General features: G+C 40.0%; 1 pseudogene; it reads right to left on the bottom strand.

Moving 5' to 3' along the window:
• Positions 1–7,896: 7,896 nt before the first annotated feature.
• LOC146405668 (U6atac minor spliceosomal RNA) lies at positions 7,897–8,040 on the bottom strand (annotated as a pseudogene).
• Positions 8,041–9,173: the final 1,133 nt, after the last annotated feature.

The raw sequence follows: 9,173 nt of genomic DNA, 5'->3' as shown, positions 1-9,173 counted from the left end.
CTGCTAGGCTGTGTTTGGGTTTGCTTACCTATTCTGTAGCCTCTCCAAGAAGTAAACTGGAGTAATCATAAGCTTCCTCTTCCATAGATTACAAGAGTCTTGTATAGCCATTGTCGTACATTTGAAAACCACTGGTTTTTATATTCCACCTGATTTTTTTTTTTTTTTCTTTTTAGGGCCGCACCCACAGCATATGGAAGTTCCCAGGCTAGGGGACGAATGACAGCTACAGCTGCTGGTCTGTACCACAGCCACAGCAACATCAGATCCAAGCTGTGGCTGCGACCTACACCACAGCTCATGGCAACACTGGATCCTTAATCCACTGAGGGAGGCCAGGGATTGAACCCTCAACCTCATGGTTACTAATCAGATTCTTTTCTGCTGTATCACAACGGGAACTCCTCTATCTGATTTTTAACTGTTGAAGGTGCGAGAGCAAATCCAGACACTATTGCTCCATTATGACAGAAAGTTTTCAATATTTTTTTAAAGCATAAGACAAATACATATTAAATAAATATACTTATTTAACAAAATAACATATAAGCACTTATACAGCTACTTCCTTAGAAATGTTTAAGAAAGGAACTATGTCACTACTGGCTGCTACTGTCCTTAATTCAACAATAGCTGGGTCTATAGATCGAAGGCCAATCTCACTGTGGAGTAGGCTACATCAACAGCCTCATTCTTCCTCTCCAGTTTAATGAGATTCAGAATGTGAGTAGATAGTTCACAACAATCTCTCAACTGCCTGTCTTGCTACCCCTCACCCACTCTAATCCCCAAGATTGAGTTTTGATGGTCTTGTCTGTTCACTGTGACCTTATCTGCCATAAACACAGCTCACTGAACTAGAGCTAGGCCAATCAGTGAATAGAAATTGGAACAGAATCTATGTATGTATGTGTGTCTGTGTGTGTGTCTCTGTGTATGTTTATGCATCTCTCTATTTGAAGAGAAAAAGAAGACTCAGAGTGATTTAAAAAGAGATTCATGGAGGAGTTCCTGCTATATGGCGCAATGTGTTTAGAATCTAACTGCAGTGGCTCAGGTCACTGCAAAGGATTGGGTTCAACCCCTGGTCTAGCTCAGTAGGTTAAAGGATCTGGCATTGCCGTAGCTGAAGCTTGTATTCAATCCCTGACCCAGAACTTCCATATGTTGTGCATATCACTACAAAAAAAAAAAAAAAAAAAAAAAAAAAAAAAAAAAAAAAAAAAAAAAGATTCAGGGTCTGCATAGTTAGTTAAACTTTAACATGTAAACTCTGGAGTTGGGACCTGCTACATTCTGTATGAATCAAGGTAAGTTATCCAGAGGTGCCAGGTGCACAGAAAGAAGAATGTAGCAGATGAACATTGAGGAGGAGAGATGGCAGAACATGGCCCGGGTTCCTGATAATTTTCCTGTTCTTGATTGTAATTCCTTCTTGAATCCCTATCCTTGGGTTCCATGACACCCTTTTGCATACTGTTCTTTTGCTAAAACTAGTTTGCAGAGATTTGTTACCTACCTCCAACAGATCTGTAACTTGGGTTGGGCTTCCGCAGTTCTCAGTCTCTTTTGCTCTCAGTCAAATCTGGTAGAAGCTCCTTCTACCACTATGTTTCCGTTTCCAGGCTTTTCTTTTTTCTCTGGTCTTGCTGCCCTGACTTTCCATTGCCAGCTTCTCCTGAGTCACTGAAGTCCTGCCCCCAGACTTCAGTGTTTGCACCCATGCCCCACTGCCTGATCTGGGACTGACCTCTAGGATAAGGTCCATCTGACTCAAGGATCACTCATTCAGGATTCCTAGCTCCTGTGCTCCTGCCTGAGAGGGACCTGTTGAATCACATTGAGGAGGCTGCCACTCTTTCTACATACCTACGTGTAAGGCCAAACCCAAAGCTGATATAGCATTTTCTTCTGACAAAGCTTCTGGGTGAAGAAGGCTGCCACACTTGGTAGTATTCTTCTTTCCCATCCAGCCAAAATCATGGGAGAAGTCTAGCAATGAGGAAGTGAGTGTCATTCATCCTGTCTCCCCTTTTCTCTAAGGGAGCACCTTGTAATACCAGGCTATATAAAAAGGATAATTGAACATATTAATAATGAAGACTGTATTATGCTCTTTTCCAGGATTGCAGACACATTGAAAACTAGCACTTTCAGAAGAAAAATGGACAAGTGCTGCCTACTGTATCTGAGTATGTACTATTATTAGAGCTTTCAAGCACCTATTTTTCTCCACCTGACCACAAATTTGCTAAGCCCTGCCATAAAGTAATTTTTAGCAAGAGGGTGCATGAGCAAAGTCATAGCAGGTTATTAAAACAGTAAAGAGAAATCTAAATATTGCTGAGCAAGTCATAAATGGAGCTTTAAAATGAGTTGTTAGAGACCCTAAGAGTACTGATAGAGAAATCAAAAAGTTAGAAGATTCCTTATGAATTTACGTTACAACAAATTAAATTACCCAAGCTCCATAGATAAACTTTTTTTTCTCTTTTCAGGGCCACACCCACAGCATATGGAGGTTCCCAGGCTAGGGGTCAAATTGGAGCTGTAGGCACTGCCCTATGCCACAGCCACAAAAACACAGGATCCGAGCTTTGCCTGTGACCTACACCACATCTCATGCAATGCCAGATCCTTAACCCACTGAGCAAGGCCAGGGATCAAACCCACAACTTCATAGTTACTAGTCGGATTCATTTCCGCTGCACCACAACATGAACACCAATAAACATTTTTTAAAGAAGAGAAGATTTCTGTATTTCTAGTTAGTTTTAGGTTTGTTTCTTTTTTCATTTTATGGACTAAAAGCTAAGATCAATTTCTGTCCTGTAATAATATGCCCTTCCATTCAAATTACAAAGATATTAAAATGAAAAGTATATTATAACCAACTTTTTAAAATGACTACTTATCCTCAAATTCTAATGAAGAAAACAATAAGAAAAAACAGCCAAGGACATGAATAGACAATGTACGAATGACTAAATATGAGTGACTAATAAATTCTGTATATGAAAATGTGCCCAGGAGTTTCTGCTGTGGCAAAGTGGGTTGAGAATCTGATTGCAGCAGCTTCAGTTGCTGTGGAGGCACAGGTTTGATGCACTGTTTGATGCAATGGTTAAAGGATCTGGAGTTGCCACAACTGTGTGGTAGGTTGCAGCTGTGGCTTGGATTCAATCCCCTGCCTGAGGACTTCCATACGCTGCAGGTGAGGCCATAAAAAATGCTCAACTTCCTTAACAAAGATGCAAATTGATATCACAACATGGTACAATTATTTTCCCATGACAACAATGAAAACTTTTAAAAAGATAGTACTTGATGCTAGTAAAGGTACATCAAAATAATCACTCACACACTGGTGATGGGAATGTAAACTAATGTAGCCTTTCTCAGAATAATTTGGCAATAGGTATGAAGAATATTAAACATGTTCATAACTTTTTTTTTTTTTTTTTTGTCTTTTTAGGGTTGCACCTGCAGCATATGGAGGTTCCCAGGCTAGGGGTTGAATCAGAGCTACAGCTGCAGGCCTACACCACAGCTCACGGCAAGGCCAGATCCTTAACCTACTGAGCAAGGCCAGGGATTGAACCCGTAACCTCATGGTTACTAATCAGATTCATCTGCTGCACCACAACAGGAACTTGCACATGTTTATAACTTTTGACCCAGGATTTCTTCTTCAGGGATTCTACACTAGGAAATAATCTGAGATATGCAGAAAGATGGTCATGATAATGAAATTTTAAAATATTTTGTGTCAGAGTAATTTTAGCTGTGAATACCAGAAACCCTGACACAAGCTGACTTAAATAAAGAGGAAGTCTCTCTCATATAATAGGAAGTACCGAGGAGAAGATAGGCTTCAGGATTGCGATTCAGTGGTTCATCAATGTCATCAAAGAAATAGGTTTCATTAATCTTTTCTGCGGTCTTCAGAGCTGGCGAAATGTAAGATGGCCATACATCCACAATTCACAATGACTACAGGAAGAAGAGAGTTTATTTTTTCTTATGACTGTCTTAGGTGTGAGAAAACTTTGCCTAATCTCTCTATCAGAACTTCACTTCGCATCTGATTGGCCACTTTTAAGTGGCCACCTGCCATTTCTGAACCAATCACTGGGAAAGAGAATTGTATTACTTACAGACCAACCAGGTCCACTCGGACACTGTAGTGTAATTATTTCTCTTTGAGGTGCAAGGTTAGATGGTGGAGAAGCATATTCCGGAACAAAATCATTATTTGTTTTTGGAAAACACGAAGGGGAACCAAAAGTGTACATTATATATCTAAATGAATTAAACTAGTGGTTTGGTAAAATAAGTTATATTCACGCTAAATGGTGGATAATTGATTATTATCAATGTTGTATTTGAAGAATGCTAAACATAGGAACGTTTTCATGGTTGCTGTCTTAGTCTGCTGAGGACGCCACAGACTGGGTGGTTTAAACAACAGAAATTTATTTCTTACAGTTCTGGAAGCTGGGAAATCCAAGATGAAGGTGCTGGCTGATTCGATCCCTGGTGTGAGCTCTCTTCCTGGCTTGTAGACGGCTGCCTTCTTGCTGTGTCCTCACATGGCAGGGGAAGAGAGAGAGCTGGTGTCTCTTCTTCTAAGGTCATAAATCTCATCACGAGGGTCCCACTCTCGTGACTTTATCTAACCCTAATTACCTCCAAAAGGCCTCATCTCCAAATATCATCACTTTGGAGATTAGAGCTATAACATATGAATTTGGAGGATGACACAAACATTCAGTCCCTAACAAATGTTATATCAAAAAAAGACTGGAACAATTATATGTACATTAATATGATACATATACATATACATGTTATTATATACAGAGAGAAATCAGCAAGAAATGATAAAATGCTATCTGTGGGTTTCTCTATATAATAAGATTATTGGTATTTTTTATTGCATTTTCTGTATATATTATTATACACACCCACATATATATATGTGTGTGTGTATATATCTTCTATACATGTATATAGCACTCAGTTAAACAGCTGCTGTTTGACTAGTCACACTGCCCAAGGACTCAGCCTGCCTTTGACATCAGTACTTGCTATACTTGTGATAAATTTTGGGCCGCTGCCTACTGTTGGAGCTGGATGACATCTATTTCTTAGAGTACTGGTTGACGTCTATGGTGAAATACTTCCTTACAAGCCCATGGTCAATGGCCGGACCCTTACATTCTCAGACTGAGACCAGTTCATTCAAACTTCTTATCATCTTCAAGGGACACTGGAGGAGTTGGAGAGGAAAAAGTCCAAGGACTGGAAAGGAAGGCCTTTAGGGGATCTCCTCCAACACACAGGATGGATGATGAAGCATTTCAATTTCCCAAGACTAAGAGGTTTCCTAGTATGTGGGACTTTCAATGCTAAGACCAGGGAATTCCTGGGAAAACTGGGAAAGGTTGATCTCCCTAGTTACAGTTCCATAAACTGGTCAAGTCAAGGGACATACCTGGGAATTGTTCAAAAATGATTTGGGGATATTTCATATTGTTTTTTGTTTTACTCTGTTTTCCTATTATTATTATTTTGTCTTTTTTTCCCCCCCTTTCTAGGGCTGCTCCCGTGGCGTATGGAGGTTCCCAGGCTAGGGGTTGAATTGGAGCTGTAGCCACCGGCCTACACCACAGCTCACTGCAACGCCCGATCCTTAACCCACTGAGCAAGGCCAGGGATTGAACCCGAAACCTCATGGTTTCTGTTTTCCTATTAAAATCTCTCTTGGATCATTCCAAGCTATTTCTCTTACACTACTAAGGAATGGAATTTTTACTTTTTTCTTTTTTTTCGCCACTTTTCAGTGAACATTCAGGAAAAGCAGAATCAAGAGGCTGGGTGCAATGGCAGCATCAGGAAACCCTCGGGAGGCAAAGAGAAGTAAAACCTCATTGCCCAGGGATCTCCTACAAAAACTTTGTCCATTGGAACATTTCTTTTTTAATTAAGGATTTGATCCTTTTATAAGGTCTACTGCTCAAATTTTTATTCAACTTTATCACTGTCAGTTTTCAAGGTCTGTCGTCATGGCAACAGCATGAACTGAGTTCTACCTTGTTTCTGTATGTCTGCTGTGTTATTTAAAACTGCAGGGTTTTTTTTTTTTTTTTTTAAGTCTTCATAGTTTCTCTTTCAATCTCTTCAGAAATTATTCCATGGACTTATGATGTTTATTTATTCTTGATGTGAACACCAGAACCATATTCAACACATAAATGATCTCTAAGAATTTTATCATAGGCTTCATCCTCATGCACAAAGGTTATGTACAAAACTCTGTTTTTGCAGAAATTGATGCATTCTATGTGATATGCTATATCCTGCCCTTTTTTTTCCCCATTAAATGTGATTATCAGAAAAAGTAAAAAAACTTAAAAAGTGAAAATTCCTGTGTAGCTAACAATGGCACACAATCAAAAATGAAAGAAAGTAGATGAAAGTTAAAATCATATTTAGGGAATTCCCTTCATGGCTCAGTGGTTAACAAACCCAACTAGGATCCATAAGGATGCGAGTTTGATCCTTAGTCTCACTCAGTGGGTTAAGGATCTGGTGTTGCCGCGAGCTGTGGTGTAGGTCCCAGACGTGGCTCAGATCCCCCATTGTTGTGGCTGTGGCATAGGCTGACAGCTGTAGCTCTGATTAGACCTCTATTCTGGGAACTTCCAAGTGCCGTGTGTGTGGCCCTAAAAAGCAAAATAAATAAATAAATAAATAAAAATAAAAAATCATATTTAAAAAATAAATGATTATTATGGTTTCCAATATTGGTGCTACCAAAAAAATGTATTTAATATTTAAATTTACCCTTCCAAGCTAAACAAGTTCCTTGAATTCTATAGAAACTACACTGAAAGGGTGGTTAAACTAACCATTAGGCTAATGAGATGCATTTTCATTGTTTTCCTTAATTAGCATGTGAATGCACAACATTAGCATCTTAATGCTCTCATGTTTGTTGACTGAATCAGCCTATTCTTTAGGATGCATGGCAGGAAAATATGTTTGAAAAATTATCTATGTTATCTTTCTCTTTATTTCTTATACTCCTTATCTCTCATCAGGCTCTGTGTTAGTGTGATCAGATGAAGAATGTGGCAGAGAGAGAACTGTCCTGGTTATCTAGGCAGACTGACTCACAAGCCACTCACAGGTAAGATTTCTGGGCTCCAAATAGGGCACAGAAGCAGCAGAGCGATGATGATCTTGGAGGAGCTATGCTAACCAGCACAATGGGCCATTCTGCAGTACATTGGGCGGGTGGACAATTGATATTCAAAGGGATGCCTGGAACCACAACCCAACTGATGAGAGGTAGGTAGGGGTTGGAAGGAATCCTGGAATTGGGAGTTGAAACTCTTCTAACTCTGTGGACTGTGTTTAAATTTTCTGAAGATAAGCAAAATGGGGACTGACCAAGTTAGCTTTAGTATTCCCCTCAGCTGGACTAAACTTTAGACAAGCTTCTTCTAGACTATAGGCCCCTGACCGCCTTTTTCCCTAGAGCATTTACTTTAGAAAACTTGTTGTTGTAAATTCTTTGTCTCTTTGAAATGTTAATTTGTTCCAACCCAGAAATGTCTTTCTCAAGGACTAGGGAACCACCTCATTGAAAATAAGTGACAGTAAAAATGGATGGCCTAATCACACTGACCAGCTTCCTTGAAAGTCCCCAGTACTTTTCCACCAGCTCACTCAGCATTTAAAAATCCTCCTGCCTTTTGTTTCAGGGAAGTTGAATTCACTTTCTCTCCCCAAATGGAACTGTCTTGAATAAAGTTTTCCCTGACTGTCTAACTGGTCTGGCACAATGTTTCTTTTACAGGACTCAAAAGTAAACAATTAGGCTGTCATATAAAAACTTTAAAATTTTATTTATTGTACAGTTCAGTATGTGTCATAAGACAAAAATAGAAACATTTTTGCTCTGTACTGGCTCCTGAAATCCTGGATATTTTGTCAAGGGGAGTGCTAACCTTCTCTCCTTTCATACAACACCCCTGGATATTTTGTGTATTGGAGTCAGATTAAAAAAATAAACTGTTGGAGTTCCCATCGTGGCTCAGCAGTTAACGAATCTGACTGGGAACCATGAGGTTGTAGTTTCGATCCCTGGCCTTGTTCAGTGGGTTAAGGATCCAGCGTTGCAGTGAGCTGTGGTGTAGGTTGCAGACGTGGCTCGGATCCTGTGTGACTGTGGCTCTGGCGTAGGCCAAAGGCTACAGCTCCGATGTGACCCCTAGCCTGGGAACCTCCATATGCCGCTGGAGCAGCCCAAGAAATAGCAAAAAGACAAAAAAATAAAATAAAATAAAATAAAATAAAATAAAATAAAATAAAAATAAACTGTTTCCTTATAAACCTACTCCCTTTTTGGAGTAATGTTACTTGTTATTACCATCAGAGATGGTTACTGTTTCTTCCCTAATTTAATCATTTATATTTCCTTCTGGAGTCAACTAAAAAAATACAACCTGAAAGCTGAGAGTTAAATTTTACTTGGGGTGAACTTAGGACTTAAGTCTGGGAGACAGCATCTCAGGCAGCCCTGAGAAACTGCTCAGAGGAGGATGCGAGGGGGAGAAGCTAGGATATATGAGTTTTGCAACAAAGGGAACTAGTAGGAACAAAAGATTTACGAATTACCAGATTTACAGAAAAGCAGTTTCTATGGGAAAACGTAAAGGGCTGGGCTTACTGGAATCCCTCCTTTGACAAGCTTTCCTGAGTTCCCTCAGGGCTCACTGGCCCACCCTTAAGAGTGGCTGTTCCCTTGGATGACACCTTCTGTTTTGCCCGCTAACTGCAGCCCAGGAGGCAGTGTTTCAGACAGCTCTGAAATGGTGCCCCAAAGAGGAAAGGGGAAGTATATATCCTACAGGTGAAGAGGAAGGTGCATGCAGTCATGCATACATTTTACAGAAGTTTGCTGCTGGTCTGATGAAGGTTACTACTGGTCACAGACATCTGTCATCACTGATGGATTTTAGCATTTTTCTAGATACGAGGAGATGCAAAAATTGGGCTCATAAAATCTTCTAAAAATATCCATCTGAAGACCTGTTCTTCCAGTTTTCGCAGAGCACAGAGGGCCTCACTCCCGGGCTCCACCCTGAGCTCCAGCCACTCAG

This window comes from Sus scrofa, chromosome 2 (genome assembly GCF_054392235.1).
Source record: "Sus scrofa isolate SSC_HxYL_T2T_F1_AM1 chromosome 2, Sscrofa_HxYL_maternal_Yorkshire_Landrace_v2.0, whole genome shotgun sequence".
In the NCBI taxonomy this organism is placed as follows: domain Eukaryota; kingdom Metazoa; phylum Chordata; class Mammalia; order Artiodactyla; family Suidae; genus Sus; species Sus scrofa.
This window is presented reverse-complemented; position numbering and strand designations above follow the sequence as displayed.